Below are 22,452 nucleotides of genomic sequence, written 5' to 3'. Positions count from 1 at the left end.
GGATCAAACGAAAGCGACATTTCATAGAAACCTTATAAAATAAACGAACACAGCGTGAGTAAGATAAATGAAAAGTCACTTTTGAAACCCACAGCGAGCGTATAATCTCCATCATTCCGAACCATTACTCGCAAATTGTAAAAAAGATGCGGTGTGGAGTGAAAAATTGGCATCAACCACGTCATTGTAAAAACAACTCTATCCTTTTAATCATAGAGTTGATATTACTAATGTTGTATAGGAAAGATAGGAGGATTTTGAAGTAGCAATGAGAATGAGAATCTTAGTATTTGAGGTTATAATTTTTAAGAAGGCTATTTTATTAGGCGTTTTTCTGTTTTGTGGTTAGTGTTAGGGTTTTTAATTTTGATCTTTGTTTTTATTAAACATAGTTATTTGCGAAAAATAGGAAATTCGTATCGAGTGGCGATAAATTTAAATTCGAATACCTATTCGAATTTAAATTTTCGAGTTAGTTACATAATGTGATAATTTATGCACTAGTGCGGAAAAGTAGCACCATAGTACATTATGTATGATACAAGTGTGCTAAGCTGGTCACTACACACGAGGCGATATTATGCGCGCGAGCTGTAAGCGAGCGCGCAATAAGAAAGCCGATGTGGGTAATGAACAATGCACACGCGTTTCATACGACGTTTTTCAACACACTTGAGAGGAAGAAACAAAACTTATATATTTTTTTTGTCAAAACAGTAAAAGTACAATTTTCAAAATGGTGGATTACAGTTTTAACATCGAATAATTGCACCAAAGCGTGCTGGGCTTGTAGGAACTTAGTCACCAGTTCATTGATGTAAGCTACCAACACGTTTTCCAAGAAAGACTGGGCTGGGATCAATTACGTTTAGTGTTTGTTAAGACTCAAGTCCTTTGAGACTTAAGTCATTAAGTCGAAACATGAGTCATTATCGAGACCTAAGTCTTTTGTAAAGACTTGAGCCCTTTAAAGAAAACTTTCGAATTATGCACAAAAGTTTTCTAAAAGGCACTGTCTCCACATTAAATTCATGGGTCACACATCATTAATAAATGTCAATTTTCCTTTGTTTTACTCGCAGGTAAAACCTATAAAATTATGACGAAGTCTTTATTCAAAGACTCGAGTCCTTTTAAGATGCACCAAAGAGAATTAAGAAGACCAAGAGTGCTCACTCCATACAACGGTTTTGTTACCAAAAATACTATTATTTTCGTAGTCTACATCTAGCGTCAAGTAGCGGAACTCAGCCAATATTATAACCAGAGTAACCGGAACTCTATTTTCAACTCCTACGCTTACTCTGATTATAATATTAGCGGAAAATCGTTGAGCATTTGACTTTTTGTTTGCCGCGACATCTATTGTCGAGTAGCAGTACTGAGAGTTCCGCTACTTGACGCTAGATGTAGACTACGAAAATAATAGTATTTTTGGTAACAAAACGTTTGTACGGAGTGAGCACTCTTGGTCTTCTTAATTCTCTTTGGGTGCACTTAATTTTTCGTATCGATATTTTCAGACATGACTGTAGAAGACTTAAAAGACTCGAATTCTTATCAACTCTAATTATGTGTAATTCTGTAAGGCTACGTCCGCACAGACAGGCGGGTTGCTTAGCGTCTAGAGTCTAGTGGCTTGCATTATGTGCTGACACAGCCGACGCAGTCAAACAAGTGTGTTTACTTCGATACACGCTAAGCGACTAGCTAGGCGCCAAGCGCGCAGTGCGGTCGGTCGCGAAAATTATATTTTATAGTTCTTCGTTTTGTAGCTGGCCCCAAACGGCTAATCCTTTGTCGATTGTAAGTAAAACCGCACGTGTACTTACCTGTAAAAAAATTTGGTTGCTTCAACCGATTATTGAATCTTGAAATTATGTTACGTAGCCGTAAATTTGACTGGTATTGACGCCTCGTGACATGCCTTTTCAGCCACTTTGAAATAAAAAGCGTAGTACTTATACTTACAATATTTATTAGAACTAGAAGAATGAGCTCATAAGGATATTCATATAGCAAAATCCTGATAAGTATTTGACAACCAGTTCAAATGAATTTCGATTTAGCAGATTCGGGATCTGTGATACTATACCTACTTAATCTTTGTGATTTTTACTAACATTATTAGCTTTATTTTTGCCGCGTTGGATTCACTCAAACTAACAACAATTGTCTGAATTCCGAATCTATAGTAGTTGCAATAAGATTCAAATAAACTTTGTAATGGGAATAGTACATTACTATAGAGGCCGGGAAACGTAGGGTTGCAGGCCAAGTAGATATAGACGGCTGAGCGAGAGCCGGATAGAGATACGCGGCCGGCATCCCCGTTTCTCGCTGAGATATGTATAGTGCTTTTCTCAAACTTGCAATTAAAACAAAAAATGTAGTTAATTTGTTTTGTGGCAACCTACTCGGCTCGCCACTCTACCAGCGGTGCCCTGCGCGCGTAAGTCCGCGCGCCTGCGCGATGCGCCGTCGCCGTTGCTTAGCAACGAATATGCACAGCAACGGTGATTTGTTGTGCATATTCGTTGCTAAGCAACGGTAGCGTACCTATATTTGTTGATGGTTGAATGTCAAGATGTTGTGTCACAATTTGACGTTAAAAAACAAAAGAAGGTTGCTTTACATTACAGTCCTAGGTGTGTAAGGCAGTATGAAATAACTTTACATATCATCTTCACTCATCGCACCTGATATGTAGTATTTCCGGACCTAATTTGACGTAAGTCATGTCATCATTTCATAGCAAGTTTGAGAAAAATATTTTACTGAGTGCCGGCGAGTCAAACGCTAGAGTGCCAGTCTAAAATGTGTCATCGAGAATATCGAGATGCGTAACAATGGCGCGTTATCGGAGAGCGAACTTAAACGGTTTGAGCGCTGGACTAGCCCACGCTTAGGTGCCGATTAAAATTATGCGCAAAGACTGGTAAGGACAGGGACTTATTGTGATGAAAACATTTGGATGGATTCATGATAAGTATGTATTTGTTTAAAACAAACAATAATCATTTTCTCTCTAGCGAAGGTACCTCGCTAGGCTCTAGACGCTAAGCAAGCCGCCTATCTGTGCAGACGTAGCCTAAACGTATAAAAATTCATAAGAACTGAGGCTGCTTAATCGACTTCAGCGTCTAATTAGAAGTATACAAGCAAAGACGTATGTTAGCTAAATTGATTAATTGTAATTAGCAACGGACTACCGACGAAATTATAAGCAACGGCAATACCATAGGCCAATCAAATTAGATCCAGAAAAGCGTTTTGTGGAATTAATTCCCAGTGCATGGAAATTGTTTCAATACCTTCATTTGTTCCTAAATGCGTGTAATCAGAGTATGCGCAATCCCAGGAGGCGTGCATACATTTTGGGAGCCTAAAAGTACAAATGAAACCCGGCGACGTGTCGCGACCGCAGACGACAATGCAGACTTCGTGTCGCGGCGACGCGTGGCCGCGACATGTGACTGTGTTTGTTTCAAACCTGAGGGCCTACCGCGAACCACGTTCGACGTATTACCTCTCTGTCGCACTTGTAAATTCGTACGTAAGTGTGTCAGGGAGGCCACACGTCGAACGTGGGTTGCGGTAAGCCCTCTGACCGCATACCATGTACTTCGCTCTGACGTCAGCGACACCATTGATCTGCGATCGGGCTCGGCGACGCGTAGCTTGGCGATGCGTAGCCAAGCCCGACTTCGTGTAGCTAGCTTAGTGTCGCTGAGTTCAAATGGTTTTTCATATAAATATACAGAAACCAATCATGACGCGGTGACGTTGTCGCAACAACTAAAAGGTAAAGCAAATGTCGTGTCTTACAGGGACCTAAAGAACTTGGCCGAGGACCGCGAAAACTGGCGTCTATTCCACCGACAAGAGCCATGCTCTTAAATGATGATGATGATGACGTTGTCGTCTGCGGTCGCCTCACGTCGCCGGGTTCCAACTTGTACCTTTAGGAGATAATATGTTGAAGGAACCCACCATCAATCACAAGGACACTACCAGCAAGGTTTGGTGGATCAAACACTGGTGAAAAGGCGTTTTCGGATTTTAACATGATCATAACAACAAAAAAAAAAAGAAATTCATTATGGCGGCCACTTTTTACAACTTTAACTACGAAATCATGTTAAGGTACGTCTCGGATCCTCAGATATCAGTTTTTATCATAACTAGAGCAAATTTTCTGACGTCCCGTTTTCGAGCTACAAGCAAAAAACTTAAAGCAAAAATGTATGCTCACCTTCTGGGATTGCGCAAGCTCGGATTACACGCGTTTAAGACCAAATGAAGGTATTAAAACAATTTCCAGCTTGCCGGAAATTCTTCGAAAAATCTAATTTGATTGGCCTATTAGGAGGGTACTCACATGTGACTGTGTATATAAGTGCAATGATTTGTCTTGTTCCTCACTGTGCTTTCAGTAAACGACATGAATTTCGCCATTATATGTAAGTATACCACAAAGATTTTTTTGTTATTGTTTTTATATTTTTGACGTCACGTGTCAAACATCATCCAACGCATACGCAACGCATATTTTTAATAAAATAGATACCTTTTTTATTTTTTGGAGATTACCTCTTAGGGCCGGTACAGACGGACTGCAACTCGACTGCAACTTGTATGGGAACTGCACGTCGACGTGACAGTTGGAGTGCAGTCGGCATGCAGTTCCCATACAAGTTGCAGTCCGTCTGTACCGGCCCTACAGAATCGATTTTCATATATAAGCCTGGGATATTAAAAATCAAACGTACGTTACGTAGATACGCGTAAACGTTATAAGGAATATCTACCCTCATCTGTTTTTTACTTGTGATAAGAAATAAATGATAGATAATATTTGCATTAACACATTGCAAATAGGTTGCCTAGAAAAAAATATGTTTGTTGTTTAATCGTATGATATACGTATAGATATATCAAATATTTATATTATCTTGTAGTAATATTACTGTAATAGGTTGCCTTATTAAAAAGTTGGTCCAGTCCATGGTTGCCTAGATTTTATTTTAAAATCTGTAAATCTAGGCAACCATGGACTGGACCAACTTTTTACTCGTAGTATTTTGATTTATAATGTATTTTATAATCGTTCATAAGGAACAAACTACAGTCGTGCGTCGGAGCTGACACAGACACTTTTTTTATTACTGTTTTACGTTTCAATAAATTTAAATTTAGATTTAAAAGTTACTAGAGCCCACCGCCTACAAACCATTTTTACGTCATCCGTATAAATTGTTCGAGCCCTGTTCAAAAATGATTTATAGAGACTAAGGCGTACATCGTAAGGGACGAGTAGCGAACATGCCCAAAAAAGAACGAGTTGCCAATAAAAACAAAAAAATAAATAACGAAAGTGACAAAAGATAAAGTGCGAATGATTCTAAACACGAGAGAGATAAACAAAGACGTAGTCCTAGGAAGACCGTGACGAAAAACGATTAAGACTTATTAAGAATAAGACAATTACAGAATTGGACTTAAGAAGACAGGGACATATAGCGAGCAAGACGAAAAAAGAATCAGTGATGAATACAGAATGAGACGAAATTAAGAATTGAACGAAAAACGAATGGGACGAATAACGCTGATACCTTTTCAAAGTAACAGCCATAAAAACTCAAGACATAAGTAATAAGCTGACAATTTGTCAATGTTAATTTGTTAAATTTCCCGCCAAAGTGATGGCATTTGACGTACACCTACTTCCCTTCAATAAAAGTGGTTATTAATTTTAATGATATCAGTGACTGTAATTAATTAGATGGTGAAGTAAATTGCATGAAATTTCACGTGTTGAATTCCATTTAGGTTGGTAATTAATATTTTTCAACTCCTGTACCCCTAGTGTACATTTAATCGACAGCGTGACGTGACGATCGCGTTTGCGTAAAGTCTAATTTTGCATGGAATTTTCAGTTTCCTAAACCCTAAATGTCCCACTTGGCGCTGTTTCTAAATCCCATACGAAATGAGACTTAACGCAAACGCGTATGTCACGTCACGCTATCGAATAAATTTACACTAGGGGTTCTGACCACCGATTAAATTTCACCGTGTAATCTATATCTGGTAGTGTTGCTTAACATTGACAATAATGTACTAAAAGAAAAAAGAACTATAGTAGAAATTATGTATGTGTAACTTCTGGGCTGGACATGTTTGCCGCATGCACCCTGAACGGTGGGCCAAAAATGGTTATCGAGTGGGACCCATGGAACACCATAGATGGTGCTGGCCGGGGTACGCGCAGACCAAAAAGGAGATGGCGGAAATGTACAAATTATGACAGGGTTGAGTGGAAGAAGCGAGGGGAGACCTTTACCCAGCCGTGGGACACTAAATTACTAAAAAAACTACTTCTACTCACTGCAAACAGTACACCTTCTAGCGTCGAAAATTAATTCCAAACCATAATATGAGACTTGAATGTTCTGGCTAAGTATCATGTTGGAACAGAGTTGGATTTGTTTTATTTTGTTAAATTTTCAATACCAACTTTGTTTCCTAGAGTGTAGAATCAAAATTTACTGTAAAATTTTGGTTTTTTTTTGTTTTTTAACTGGGCCTTAGGAGGTTGATGTGAAAAATATTCTGTCAAAGGTCTGATGGCCTGATGAGAACCAACTCCTGCAGCGTTATTTTTTTGTTTTCAGTGATTTTATTCGGATTGATTGGTGGAATTCTCTGTGATTATATCAGGACCGATGGTCGGCTTCGCCCGAAACGGCTAAGGCATAAACACAAATTGAATGATTTCATCAATTCCGAATGCCGTTTCTTTTGCCGCAAGCCGCAGCCTCCGTACAAACCGTTCTGTGCCAGCAACTTTCGCAATTATCTCAGCAAGTGTCTGATGGATTGCGACAGCACGAGTGTCGTGCTCTTCAAGACCCACAACGGTCCATGTTAGGTTAAAACACGTTTGTGTGTACCTAATAAACATCTACATATGTGCTGTAGTTTTTTTTCTTTGAAGTCAACTCCTAATGCCGTAAGCCGATGACCGTGTTCGCCGTTCTAACAATAATAAATAAAATAAATTATTATCTGAATAACAATATAATAACAATATATATTATATATCCATACCTATTAATATATACTATGCAGACTATCCATTCTAATATTATAAATGCAAAAGTGAGTCTGTCTGTTATTACCTCTTCATGCTTAAACCGCCGAACCGATTTAGATGAAATTTGGCATAGTTAGTTTGAGTCCCGGGGAAAGACAAGTTCTCTTCAAAAGGTATTTTTGATTTTGTATTTGCATTTTCTTTGAACCGCTAGGCTAAAATGGCCGGTCACGTCTACCGCATGCACCCAGAGAGGTGGGCTAGCATAGCCACCAAGTGGATGCCGGTAGAGCGACGTGGACGGGGCAGGCCCAGGCGGAGATGACGGGATGACCTGGACAGCTTCCTGAACAACTGGCCGGAGGAAACACCAAATCGGGAATCGTGGAAATCAAGGGGAGAGGCCTTTGCCCAGCAGTGGGACATTCAAAGAGGCTATTAAATGTATTTTAAATAAGTCACATCTCTGTCTTTAGCACGGTACCCTAAAATGAGACTTGGCTTCCGACACAAGACAGCGTCACTTTTCTCGGTTCTTCTCTACTTTAAACATAATAAATAAATATTATTATAGTACATTATAACTTTTATTACACAAATTGACTAAGCCCAACATTAAGCTCAAGAAGGCTTGTGTTGTGGGTACTCAACAACGATATATTTATATACAATACTTAAATACATAGAAAACAGCCAAGACTCCGTAATAAATATCCGTGCTCATCACACAAATAAATGCCCTTACCAGGATTTGAAGCCGGGACCATCAGCTTCATATGCACGGTCACTATTAGGCTAAAACAGTCGTCAAATTATTCAGCCGGAGTTCGCGCAGATCGGCCTTCGCCATGTTGCTCCAGGGATACCTGGCGCGCCGGATATCATATCCTCCTGCTAGCCAGCCCAGGTACACACGTGCCAGTACTGACACGTGATCGATTATTAATATAAATGTACAACGAAGGACGTATGTTACATTAAACCAATTAGCTACGGAAAACCGAATAGATAAAAATTACAACAAGTATTTACAATACCATTAGGAAGGTAATGTATATAAGTGATATGATTCGACTGTGTTCCGTATTGTGCTGACAAAGTATACGATATGAAGCCCTCCATTATATGTAAGTATACAACGTTTTCTTTTGGATTTTATATGGATATAATATATGTATATTTGTTATTAATAATAAAAACAAACGTGAAAACGACGGATAGGGATAAACAGTTGTGTGTAATATAGTAGCAGTCAAGGGGGCGTCCATTAATCGCGTCATATTGTATAGGGGGGGGAGGGGGTCAGCAAAAAATCACCAATGATCACCACAGGGGACGGGGGGGTATGGACACGTATCACGTGTATTTTTTTTTCATCTGTGCTATACTGTATTATAGTCAATAAAATAAAAATAATAGTTTTCCGCCCTTATTATCCTTCACGTGTACTTAGGTTCATTTGTTAGAAAACTGTTCTTTAGTTATCGAAAAAAATACACGTCATATTGGATGGGGGGGGGGGGGGGTCCTGAAAATATCACCAAAGATCACCATGGGGGAGGGGGGGGGGGTCTAAAACAAGCCAAAAACGTATGACGCAATTAATGGACGCCCCCCAATAAGAAAATAAAAATTAGAGTAAAACTATAACTTTAGATCAATTATATTAGATCTTTTTATATAATTCTTCTGCATTACTTGACATTGTTTCAAAATTAACTGTAACCTTTACTTCAATAATATTGAAAGTAAAAAAATATCATGAAACTCGGCTTTTTTACTAACTTGAGGAAATTCTTATAAAAACGTTAAACCCTACTAAAAATACAGTTGTGTATTATAAATTGTAATTTAGTATCTTACCTATTATTTCCCATCAAAGCTTTACATCTAAACCCATGTCAACCAGAAAAATAAACTTTTCTATAAGACGATCTTCGTCGCAGAGTGTACACGTACAGTACAAGTGGTCCAACATTCGGATTTTGTTGTTGATTTTTGACCGACTATTTGGTTTGTCATGGGCGGCACTATCATTTAACGCCTATAAACCAAGTATTAATTTTATCGTCCCCATGTCTAATTGTCTATCGCCCATGTCGGGTGTCTGTCTACTCGCAGCACCAGAGAGGTTTTAAGTGCGTTGCCGGAATTTTAAATGGGAGTACGCTCTTTTCTTGAAGGTTTGAAGGTCGTATGGCATCTCAACTTCATATTTATACTATGAATACGTGCCCTAAGCATAATTTCAAAAAAACCCTATCGGCCCGATTTGAAGAGTGAATAAGACACGTTTAAGACCTTGGATCTTTAAAAGATCGATAACTAAACGACATGTCAAAATTGACGTTTATTTCGATTCCGCTATGATCCCAGTAAGATCTATCTACGATATAAAGTCAATGTGACATTGGTTGACTGAATCGAGCTGCTTCTGTCAATTATACGACATACAAACGATATCTAAATGAGAACTTATCTAAACCAGCGGTGGCAGCATTGTTCCATTTTTATCACTTATCACTATGCCCGTCACTTTCGCTCTTACTTACTTGTTAGAACGTGACAGGCTTAGTGACAAATGTTAAAGAGCCGACCATCATAGCCCTGCAGAACTTATCGTTATCGTATCTCATTCTTTGAATCGGGCCGTATGGTTATTCAGTTCAGTCGTTATTTAAAGAGCACAAAATCCTCACGCTACCATACTGTTCTGTTTATCTTTGCCTTGTATTTGCTGTATGTGTTTTTTTTTCTTTTTATTCACTATTAATTTTGAAACAAGGTTTAACACAAAAAGCCACTTTTGAAAACCTCTAGGGTTTATGTAATAGTTGCCGAGATCGCGCGGACCGATCCGCGTTTGCTTAATACTATGATTACATACTTAGTTATATTTTCCTGTCGAAGCTGTTGTTGTATCTATCGTTTAAATATCGGCCTTATGTATGAGATAGTACAATCAATTTACAACGTACAGCTCTTACAGGTGATCAGTAAACTTAATTTATCTTTAAACATTATCTCTGTACTTATATCTAATATACATTACTCTGGGCTTAGGTAGTGTTAATGAGATTATACAGTAAGTTCTTAGGTAAGGTGTTTAGTATATGAGGGAGTAGTAAGTCGGTTACTCTTTTACCATATACATTGTTACTTTTTGGTATTGGATATTGGATATGTTATTTGTATTGATGTGTTGTCTAAATAAATAACTTTTATTCTATTCTAATTACATCAGCGTGTTGGCGTGCTACACTATAAATTAATTTATGTTTAGGATGACTATGTCAAAATGAAGTGATTGTTAATTTGAATTTTCAGAATCTAAAAAACTGAACAGTAATGTTCCTATTAATTCTATTATATTAATTTTAAGATAAAAATAATGTACCTAATCTTCTAAATTGTGTCTGCCAATCTAGTCTAGTGGCATATTTTTTTTGCTATGTGACACGTAATTTTAATTTTATCAAGAAATATCTCAATCTCATCAATTATCAACATATTGTTCAATTGAACTTTAACAGACGTTTGTGAATAGGTATGTAACTCCAAATTCATGCCTTGACAAAATAAATGACAACCCATGCTACAACGTCTATATACCAAGGTAACGCCCAAAAAGTATCTCCACTTAGAATTGACGTTTATGTCTCCGACATAAACAGTTTTTTTTTTTTTTTTATTAAAAAACTGATCGGCGATTGGCTCTAGTCACACCTGATGGAAAGTGAAGACAGGGCCTAAGATGGAGCTCTTCGGTTCAGTAGTAGCCTATTCACTCTTGCTTTAAAGAGACCGAGGTCATATTTATCAGGGAATACAGATGGCGGGAGCGCATTCCATTCTTTAGCCGTCCGTAACAAAAAAGAGGAGGTAAACCGTTTAGTGCGAACAAATGGAATGTTTACCACGAACGGGTGCATTCGCTCCCCACGCCTGGATGTCCGATGATGGAAAGGGGAAGATCGTGCAGTTCCTGTGCGCACTCCCCGAAATGTATCCGATAGAACACCGATAGGCTAGCGACTCGACGGCGATGCTCAAGGCTCTGAATTTAAAATTGTATTCACTTTTAAATTTATTCTAAGCTAGTTAGTTTATATATTATATCCGTTATTTAAGTCATTACTTCTAAGCTTAATATCATCGTTCGCAGATATTTCAGTTTGATACAATATTAATTTAGTATGAGATGCCGCATCGTTACTGGTGAATTTCCAATATGACTTGGAACTTCGGTAACCGTTTCAGAAGACAACGCTCTGACAGTAGATGTCACTAGAGTGCCTCCAATAGGCCCATATTTGCTGTACTTATGTTTTTTTTTTATACTACGTCGGTGGCAAACAAGCATACGGCCTGCCTGATGGTAAGCAGTCTCCGTAGCCTATGTACACCTGCAATTCCAGAGGAGTTACATGCGCGTTGCCGACCCTAACCCCACCCCCCTCGTTGAGCTCTGGCAACCTTACTCACCGGCAGGAACACAACACTATGAGTAGGGTCAAGTGTTATTTGGCTGCGGTTTTCTGTAAGGTGGAGGTACTTCCCCAGTTGGGCTCTGCTCTAGATCTGGAATGACATCTGCTGTGCTGTGCCCTACCACACAAGGCGAGATGACATTCACATTGCCCATACCTCTCTTGATACGATGTGAGATCTTGGTAGCTCAGATGGCAGAACAATGGGCTAGCGATCCAGTGCCCTGAGTCCAAGTCTCACCCAAGACATTTCTTTCCACTTTTAGAATCATAAACAGTAACTCTTTTTTATTTTCAGTGATTCTGTTCGGGTTATTTAGTGGAGTTGTCTGTGACTTCTGGTTTACTGGGTTGACACCGGTAGTGAGGCTGGCACCGTCCTTAAGGCAGAGGCAGATAATGCGTAGTATGACGTCAACAGAGAGTGCATGGCATGAGCATGACGTCAAATGAAGAGACACGGCTACGCTAGTCGTGTGACTAATAAACATCTACACTAAGTTTGTCGTTATTATTCGATGCTAAGCCGAATCAGAAAAAGTACCAATAGTATTCTGAGTGTTGATTGCTCAAAACCGAGACGAATGGAAATCGAGGGGGAATACCTTTGCACAGCAGTGGGACACCGTATAGGCTTATTATAATAATAGTTGCTCTAAAAATGGTAGTAAATGAAGTTGAGATTCACATATTTTACTCGTGACTGTATTTACTAATACTCTCAAGTATTGGGCGGTTCGCAAACTATCATTTGCTAGAATAGATGAGTTATGACCAGATTCCAAAAGTTGGTCGCCTCAACATACAGGCCAATTCACTCGGGCGTCTCGCTCGCACTAATACTTGTGCGGACAAGTCTGAACGGAATGAACGCGCGAATGACAGCTAGAGTTACACCAAGTCTGCAAGGATTTTAATAGCACAGTGCAAGTGTTATTTTTACGTCATAACTTCATAGAAGTTTGAGGTTCAAAATAACACGTGCACTGCGCGTACTATCTAAATCGTTGCAGACTTGTCTTTGTCTAATTCTAACTGGTATGATTCCAATATCATTAGAATACCGGTTTGATGTCAGTGTACGTTCGAATTGGTCTAATAATACATTCAGCGATTGTAACTTAATAAACATAAATGAGCTAGCTGGCGGTGAGCAGTAACATGCTGATCCATAGATGCTGTGTAACAAAAACATAAAGATCACTCTATTTAGGGCATACTGTAAGTCATTTTACACCTGCAGTCTATGGATCAACTATACTCAAAAAACGTGCACCGCCCTGCATGTCCAATATAACAACGCTTTTAGAATGCTGTTGGGGCTCCCGAGGCATTGCAGTGCGTCAGGCATGTTCGCGGAGGCGCGCACGCATGGTTTTCACGCCATAATGCGAAAATGTGTCGCGTCCCTGCTGAGACGTATCGCCGGTAGCCCCAACAGTCTCCTGAAGACAGTGGCAGGACGGGAAGATGGTCCCTTTCCCTTCCATTACTTACTATTGGAACCTGATCCACATGCTGTCCACCTAGTTTTAAGTCTAAAAATGTGTACAGATTATAAATGAATATGGAATAATTGAAGGTTTTAGAGCAATTATTAACGAAAAAACGAATCATTACAAGATAATGTTTGCTTTACCTTACATCATTTTGGAAAAGAGCTGATACTGTTCAAACTGCTGGATCAATTAATATAAAACTCTAAGAACCGCCGCAAGAAAACTCGCTTTTACGAAATCGGCCCATCCGTTTGTGAGATACGATGCCACAGACAGACAGACAGACATTGGAGTCAAACATAATATAACATCCGTCTTTTTGCGTAGAGGGTAAAAAAAGGGTTACAGCTAAGCTCCTACCGCGAACCACGTTCGACGTGTTGCCTCTCTGTCGCAATCGTAAATTCGTACGCAAGTGTGACAGGGATGCAACACGTCGAAAGTGGTTCTCGGCAGGCCTTCTGGTTTCTTAGGAGAGCTGTGCCTTCATATAGTAGCCGTCTCCATACAAAAACTACTCCATCGATATTAAGCCGTATTATTTTGTATGGACACTGCCGTTATATGACAAAATGTATGAAACAAAAGATACTTTTTAACACGCTTTTATTAGTTCGACCTCTATGTAACTATGTAATGGAATCTAAGGTAACTAATTTAACCATCTTCCAAGGATCGTAGCGTCATGAAAATTGGCAGCTGTATGTAGTTCTGATGACAATACAATAATATGGTACTGTCGAACTGATCTGATGATGGAGCCGGAAGATATGAACTGGAACTTAATGATGGAACATCGTATCATAGCTGTGTTTAGATTTGTTAGAAAAGTCTTGTAATGAACTTTGACCACGATTAGGTTTCAAGGTCTTATGATGAAGCCGGAAGATTGGCACTGGCATTCCATGATGGAATATCGTATCATAGTCGTGTTTGCACTTGTGAGAAAGGTCACGTAATGGACTTTTTTTTTATACTACGTCGGTGGCAAACAAGCATACGGCCTGCCTGATGGTAAGCAGTATCCGTAGCCTATGTACGCCTGCAACTCCAGAGGAGTTACATGCGCGTTGCCGACCCTAACCCCCTCCCACCCTCGTTGAGCTCTGGCAACCTTACTCACCGGCAGGAACACAACACTATGAGTAGGGTCTAGTGTTATTTGGCTGCGACTTTGAACACGATCAGGTTTCAAGGTTAAAAAGCGTGTTTTTCTAGTGTTTTTTAAACTATTAATTTATTTGAAATGAAATTTAATAATAACGACAAACACAGTGTAGATGTTTATTAGTCACACATAGATCAGCGTGTCTCTTATGGCTCCTCTACACGATGGCCCAGCACAGGCCATTGCCGGAAATTCTTCGAAAAATCTAATTTGATTGGCCTATTAGGAGGCTACTCACATGTGACTGTGTATATAAGTGCAATGATTTGTCTTGTTCCTCACTATGCTTTCAGTAAACGACATGAAGTTCGCCATTATATGTAAGTATACCACAAAGTTTTTGTTATTATTGTTTTTATATTTTTGACGTCACGTGTCAAACATCATCCAACGCATAGTGCCAATGAATCTGTTTGTTGGTTCTTAGTATTTTTTTAATACAATAGATACCTTTTTTTTGGAGATTACTCCTTAAGAATCGATTTTCATATATAAGCCTGGGATATTAAAATTTATGGTAAGTAAAATCAAACGTACGATACGTATAAACGTAAACGTTATAAGGAATATCTACCCTCATTTGTTATTTATTTGTGATAAGAAATAAATGATAGATAATATTTACATCAACACATTGCAAATAGGTTGCATAGAAAAAAAAATGTTTGTTGTTTAATCGTATGATATACGTATAGATATATCAAATATTTATATTATCTTGTAGTAATATTACTGTAATAGGTTGCCTTATTAAAAAGTTGGTCCAGTCCATGGTTGCCTAGATTTTATTTTAAAATCTGTAAATCTAGGCAACCATGGACTGGACCAACTTTTTACTCGTAGTATTTTGATTTATAATGTATTTTATAATCGTTCATAAGGAACAAACTACAGTCGTGCGTCGGAGCTGACACAGACACTTTTTTTATTACTGTTTTACGTTTCAATCAATTTAAATTTAGATTTAAAAGTTACTACAGCCCACCGCCTACAAACCATTTATACGTCATCCGTATAAATTGTTCGAGCCCTGTTCAAAAATGATGAAAAATGATGTTGAGACTAAGGCGTACATCGTAAGGGACGAGTAGCGAACATGCCCAAAAAAGAACGAGTTGCCAATAATGACAAAAAAAAATAACGAAAGTGACAAAAGATAAAGTGCGAATGATTCTAAACACGAGAGAGATAAACAAAGACGTAGTCCTAGGAAGACCGTGACGAAAAACGATTAAGACTTATTAAGAATAAGACAATTATAGAATTGGACTTAAGAAGACAGGGACATATAGCGAACAAGACGAAAAAAGAATCAGTGATGAATACAGAATGAGACAAAATTAAGAATTGAACGAAAAACGAATGGGACGAATAACGCTGATACCTTTCCAAAGTAACAGCCATAAAAACTCAAGACATAAGTAATAAGCTGACAATTTGTCAATGTTAATTTGTTAAATTCCCCGCCGAAGTGATGGCTTTTGACGTACACCTACTTCCCTTCAATAAAAGTGGTTATTAATTTTAATGATATCAGTGACTGTAATTAATTAGATGATGAAGTAAATTGCATGAAATCTCACGTGTTGAATTCCATTTAGGTTGGTAATTAATATTTTTCAACTCCTGTATCCCTAGTGTAAATTTAATCGACAGCGTGACGTGACGATCGCGTTTGCGTAAAGTCTAATTTTGCATGGAATTTTCAGTTTCCTAAACCCTAAATGTCCCACTTGGCGCTGTTTCTAAATCCCATACAAAATGAGACTTAACGCAAACGCGTATGTCACGTCACGCTATCGAATAAATTTACACTAGGGGTTCTGACCACCGATTAAATTTCATCGTGTAATCTATATCTGGTAGTGTTGCTTAACATTGACAATAATGTACTAAAAGAAAAAAGAACTATAGTAGAAATTATGTATGTGTAACTTCTGGGCTGGACATGTTTGCCGTGACATGCATCCTGAACGGTGGGCCAAAATGGTTACCGAGTGGGACCCGTGGATTACCATAGATGGTGCTGGCCGGGGTACGCGCAGACCAAAAAGGAGATGGCGGAAATGTACAAATTATGACAGGGTTGAGTCGAAGAAGCGAGGGGAGTTTACCCAGCCGTGGGACACTAAATTACGCAAAAAAAACTACTTCTACTCACTGCAAACAGTACACCTTCTAGCGATGAAAACTAATTCTAAACCATAATATGAGACTTGAATGTTCTAGCTAAGTATCATGTTGGAACAGAGTTGGATTTGTTTTATTTTGTTAAATTTTCAATACCAACTTTGTTTCCTAGAGTGTAGAATCAAAATTTACTGTAAAATTTTCGATTTTTTTTTGTTTTTTAGCTGGGCCTTAGGAGGTTGATGTGAAAAATATCAAAGGTCTGGTGGCCTGACGAGAACCAACTCCTGCAGCGTTTTTTTATTGTTTTCAGTGATTTTATTCGGATTGATTGGTGATTATATCAGGACCGATGCTCGGCTTCGCCCGAAACGGCTAAGGCATAAACACAAATTGAATGATTTCATCAATTCCGAATGCCGCTTCTTTTGCCGCAAGCCGCAGCCTCCGTACAAACCGTTCTGTGCCAGCAACTTTCGCAATTATCTCAGCAAGTGTCTGATGGATTGTGACAGCAGACACAGTGTCGTGCTCTTCAAGACCCACAACGGTCCATGTTAGGTTAAAAAACGTTTGTGTGTACCTAATAAACATCTACATATGTGCTGTAGTTTTTTTTCTTTGAAGTCAACTCCTAATGCCGTAAGCCGATGACCGTGTTCGCCGTTCTAACAATAATAAATAAAATAAATTATTATCTGAATAACAATATAATAACAATATATATTATATATCCATACCTATTAATATATACTATGCAGACTATCCATTCTAATATTATAAATGCAAAAGTGAGTCTGTCTGTTATTACCTCTTCATGCTTAAACCGCCGAACCGATTTAGATGAAATTTGGCATAGTTAGTTTGAGTCCCGGGGAAAGACAAGTTCTCTTCAAAAGGTATTTTTGATTTTGTATTTGCATTTTCTTTGAACCGCTAGGCTAAAATGGCCGGTCACGTCTACCGCATGCACCCAGAGAGGTGGGCTAGCATAGCCACCAAGTGGATGCCGGTAGAGCGACGTGGACGGGGCAGGCCCAGGCGGAGATGACGGGATGACCTGGACAGCTTCCTGAACAACTGGCCGGAGGAAACACCAAATCGGGAATCGTGGAAATCAAGGGGAGAGGCCTTTGCCCAGCAGTGGGACATTCAAAGAGGCTATTAAATGTATTTCAAATAAGTCACATCTCTGTCTTAGCACGGTACCCTAAAATGAGACTTGGCTTCCGACACAAGACAGCGTCACTTTTCTCGATTCTTCCCTACTTTAAAAATAATAAATAAATATTATTATAGTACATTATAACTTTTATTACACAAATTGACTAAGCCCAATATTAAGCTCAAGAAGGCTTGTGTTGTGGGTACTCAACAACGATATATTTATATACAATACTTAAATACATAGAAAACAGCCAAGACTCCGTAATAAATATCCGTGCTCATCAAACAAATAAATGCCCTTACCAGGATTTGAAGCCGGGACCATCAGCTTCATATGCACGGTCACTATTAGGCTAAAACAGTCGTCAAATTATTCAGCCGGAGTTCGCGCAGATCGGCCTTCGCCATGTTGCTCCAGGGATACCTGGCGCGCCGGATATCATATCCTCCTGCTAGCCAGCCCAGGTACACACGTGCCAGTGCTGACACGTGATCGATTATTAATATAAATGTACAACGAAGGACGTATGTTACATTAAATCAATTAGCTACGGAAAACCGAATAGATAAAAATTACAACAAGTATTTACAATACCATTAGGAAGGTAACGTATATAAGTGATACGATTCGACTGTGTTCCGTATTGTGCTGACAAAGTACACGATATGAAGCCCTCCATTATATGTAAGTATACAACGTTTTCTTTTGGATTTTATATGGATATAATATATGTATATTTGTAATTAATAATAAAAACAAACTTGAAAACGACGGATAGGGATAAACACAGTTGTGTGCAATATAATAGCAGTCAATAAGAAAATGAAAGTTAGGGTAAAACTATAACTAGATAATTTATATTAGATCTTTTTATATAATTCTTCTGCATTACTTGACATTGTTTCAAAATTAACTGTAACCTTTACTTCAATAATATTGAAAGTAAAAAAATATCATGAAAATCGGCTTTTTTACTAACTTGCGGAAATTCTTATAAAAACGTTAAACCTTACTAAAAATACAGTTGTGTATTATAAATTGTAACTTAGTATTTTACCTATTATTTCCCATCAAAGCTTTACATCTAAACCCATGTCAACCAGAAAAATAAACTTTTCTATAAGACGATCTTCGTCGCAGAGTGTACACGTACAGTACAAGTGGTCCATCATTCGGATTTTGTTGTTGATTTTTGACCTACTATTTGGTTTGTCATGGGCGGCACTATCATTTAACGCCTATAAACCAAGTATTAATTTTATCGTCCCCATATGTCTAATTGTCTATCGCCCATGTCGGGTGTCTGTCTACTCGCAGCACCAGAGAGGTTGTAAGTGCGTTGCCGGAATTTTAGATGGGAGTACGCTCTTTTCTTGAAGGTTTGAAGGTCGTATGGCATCTCAACTTCATATTTATACTATAAAACGTGCCCTAAGCATAATTTCAAAAAAACCCTATCGGCCCGATTTGAAGAGTGAATTAAACACGTTTAAGACCTTGGATCTTTAAAAGATCGATAACTAAACGACATGTCAAAATTGACGTTTGTTTCGATTCCGCTATGATCCCAGTAAGATCTATCTACGATATAACGTCAATGTGACATTGGTTGACTGAATCGAGCTGCTTCTGTCAATTATACGACATACAAACGATATCTAAATGAGAACTTATCTAAACCAGCAGTGGCACCATGGTTCCATTTTTATCACTTATCACTATGCCCGTCACTTTCGCTCTTACTTACTTGTTAGAACGTGACAGACATGGTGACAAATGATAAAGAGCCGACCATATTAGCCCTACTGCGGTGGCAGCATGGTTCCATTTTTATCACTTATCACTATGCCCGTCACTTTCGCTCTTACTTACTTGTTAGAACGTGACAGGCTTAGTGACAAATGTTAAAGAGCCAACCATCATAGCCCTGCAGAACTTATCGTTATCGTATCTCATTCTTTGAATCGGGCCGTATGGTTATTCAGTTCAGTCGTTATTTAAAGAGCACAAAATCCTCACGCTACCATACTGTTCTGTTTATCTTTGCCTTGTATTTGCTGTATGTGTTTTTTTTTCTTTTTATTCACTATTAATTTTGAAACAAGGTTTAACACAAAAAGCCACTTCTGAAAACCTCTAGGGTTTATGTAATAGTTGGCGAGATCGCGCGGACCGATCCGCGTTTGCTTAATACTATGATTAGATTACATACTTAGTTATATTTTCCTGTCGAAGCTGTTGTTGTATCTATCGTTTAAATATCGGCCTTATGTATGAGACAGTAGAATCAATTTACAACGACAGCTCTTACAGGTGATCAGTAAACTTAATTTGTCTTTAAACATTATCTACCTAATATACATTACTCTGGGCTTAGGTAGTATTTTTTTAGTAATGACATACATTTGACATGGTTTTCTTCAGTGTTAATGAGATTATACAGTAAGTTCTTAGGTAGAAAGTCGGTTACTCTTTTACCATATACATTGTTACTTTTTGGAAGCGCTGGTGGCCTAGCGGTAAGAGCGTGCGACTTGCAATCCGGAGGTCGCGGGTTCAAACCCCGGCTCGTACCAATGAGTTTTTCGGAACTAATGTACGAAATATCAGCTGATATTTACTAGTCGCTTTTCGGTGAAGGAAAACATCGTGAGGAAACCGGACTAATCCCAACAAGGTCTAGTTTACCCTCTGGGTTGGAAGGTCAGATGGCAGTCGCTTTCGTAAAAACTAGTACCTACGCCAAACCTTGGGATTAGTTGTCAAGCGGACCCCAGGCTCCCATGAGCCGTGGCAAAATGCCGGGACAACGCGAGGAAGAAGAAGATTGTTACTTTTTGGTATTGGATATTGGATATGTTATTTGTATTGATGTGTTGTCTGAATAAATAACTTCTATTCTATTCTAATTACATCAGCGTGTTAGCGTGCTACACTATAAATTAATTTATGTTTAGGATGACTATGTCAAAATGAAGTGATTGTTAATTTGAATTTTCAGAATCTAAAAAACTGAACAGTAATGTTCCTATTAATTCTATTATATTAATTTTAAGATAAAAATAATGTACCTAATCTTCTAAATTGTGACTGACAATCTAGTCTAATGGCATATTTTTTTTTACTATGTGACACGTAATTTTAATATTATCAAGAAATATCTCAATCTCTTTCTCAATCTCATCAATTATCAACATATTGTTCAATTGAACTTTAACAGACGTTTGTGAATAGGTATGTAACTCCAAATTCATGCCTTGACAAAATAAATGACATTGTAGCATGGGTTGTCATTTATTTTGTCAAGGCATGAATATACCAAGGTAACGCCCAAAAAGTATCTCCACTTAGAATTGACGTTTATGTCTTCGACATAAACAGTATTTAAAATTGTATTCACTTTTAAATTTATTCTAAGCTAGGTAGTTAGTTTATATATTATATCCGTTATTTAAGTCATTACTTCTAAGCTTAATATCATCGTTCGCAGATGTTTCAGTTTTATACAAAATTAATTTAGTATGGCGTGGCGCATCGTTACTGGTCAATTTCCAATATGACTTGGAACTCCGGTAACTGTTTCAGAAGTTCAACGCTCTGACAGTAGATGTCACTAGAGTGCCTCCAATAGGCCCATATTTGCTGTACTTATGTTTTTTTTTATACTACATCGGTGGCAAACAAGCATACGGCCTGCCTGATGGTAAGCAGTCTCCGTAGCCTATGTATACCTGCAACTCCAGAGGAGTTACATGCGTGTTGCCGACCCTAACCCCACCCCCCTCGTCGAGCTCTGGCAACCTTACTCACCGGCAGGAACACAACACTATGAGTAGGGTCAAGTGTTATTTGGCTGCGTTTTTCTGTAAGGTGGAGGTACTTCCCCAGTTGGGCTCTGCTCTAGATCTGGAATGACATCTGTGCCCTACCACACAAGGCGAGATGACATTCACATTGCCCATACCTCTCTTGATACGATGTGAGATCTTGGTAGCTCAGATGGCAGAACAATGGGCTAGCGATCCAGTGCCCTGAGTTCAAGTCTCACCCACATTTCGTTCCACTTTTAAAATCATAAACAGTAACTCTTTTTTATTTTCAGTGATTCTGTTCGGGTTATTTAGTGGAGTTCTCTGTGACTTCTGGTTTACTGGGTTGACACCGGTAGTGAGGCTGGCACCGTCCTTAAGGCAGAGGCAGATAATGCGTAGTATGACGTCAACAGAGAGTGCATGGCATGAGCATGACGTCAACTGAAGAGACACGCTACGCTAGTTCATGTGTGACTAATAAACATCTACACTAAGTTTGTCGTTATTATTCGATGCTAAGCCGAATCAGAAAAAGTACCAATAAGTATTCTGAGTGTTGATTGCTCAAAACCGAGACGAATGGAAATCGAGGGGGAATACCTTTGCCCAGCAGTGGGACACCGTATAGGCTTATTATAATAATAGTTGCTGTAAAAATGGCAGTAAATGAAGTTGAGAATCACATATTTAACTTGTGACTGTATTTACTAACACTCTCAAGTATTGGGCGGTTCGCAAACTATCATTTGCTAGAATAGATAAGTTATGACCAGATTCCTAAAGTTGGTCGCCTCAACATACAGGCCAATTCACTCGGGCGTCTCGCTCGCACTAATACTTGTGCGGACAAGTCTGAACGGAATGAACGCGCGAATGACAGCTAGAGTTACACCAAGTCTGCAAGGATTTTGATAGCATAGTGCAAGTGTTATTTTTACGTCATAACTACATAGAAGTTTGAGGTTCAAAATAACACGTGCACTGCGCGTACTATCTAAATCGTTGCAGACTTATCTTTGTCTAACTCTAACTGGTTTGATTCCAATATTATTATAATACCGGTTTGATGTCAGACTGTCAGTGCAC

General features: G+C 38.6%; 1 protein-coding gene and 3 long non-coding RNA genes across 6 annotated transcripts in view; 3 read left to right on the top strand and 1 right to left on the bottom strand.

The window, feature by feature from the left end:
• LOC133519600 (uncharacterized) overlaps nucleotides 1–22,452 on the bottom strand; it is a 79,782-nt gene that overhangs the window by 19,797 nt on the left and 37,533 nt on the right. The gene's annotated exons all lie outside the window — the stretch shown is intronic.
• On the top strand, nucleotides 8,167–12,089 carry LOC133519441 (uncharacterized). Its single transcript, XR_009799629.1, has 2 exons — nucleotides 8,167–8,226; nucleotides 11,888–12,089. It is a non-coding gene; the product is annotated as an uncharacterized LOC133519441 (long non-coding RNA).
• On the top strand, nucleotides 14,527–16,992 carry LOC133519440 (uncharacterized). Its single transcript, XR_009799628.1, has 2 exons — nucleotides 14,527–14,576; nucleotides 16,700–16,992. It is a non-coding gene; the product is annotated as an uncharacterized LOC133519440 (long non-coding RNA).
• Nucleotides 17,972–21,860, top strand: LOC133519615 (uncharacterized). The gene is made up of 2 exons (XR_009799642.1): nucleotides 17,972–18,238; nucleotides 21,657–21,860. It is a non-coding gene; the product is annotated as an uncharacterized LOC133519615 (long non-coding RNA).

Source organism: Cydia pomonella, chromosome 7, assembly GCF_033807575.1.
Source record: "Cydia pomonella isolate Wapato2018A chromosome 7, ilCydPomo1, whole genome shotgun sequence".
Taxonomy (NCBI): domain Eukaryota; kingdom Metazoa; phylum Arthropoda; class Insecta; order Lepidoptera; family Tortricidae; genus Cydia; species Cydia pomonella.
This window is presented reverse-complemented; position numbering and strand designations above follow the sequence as displayed.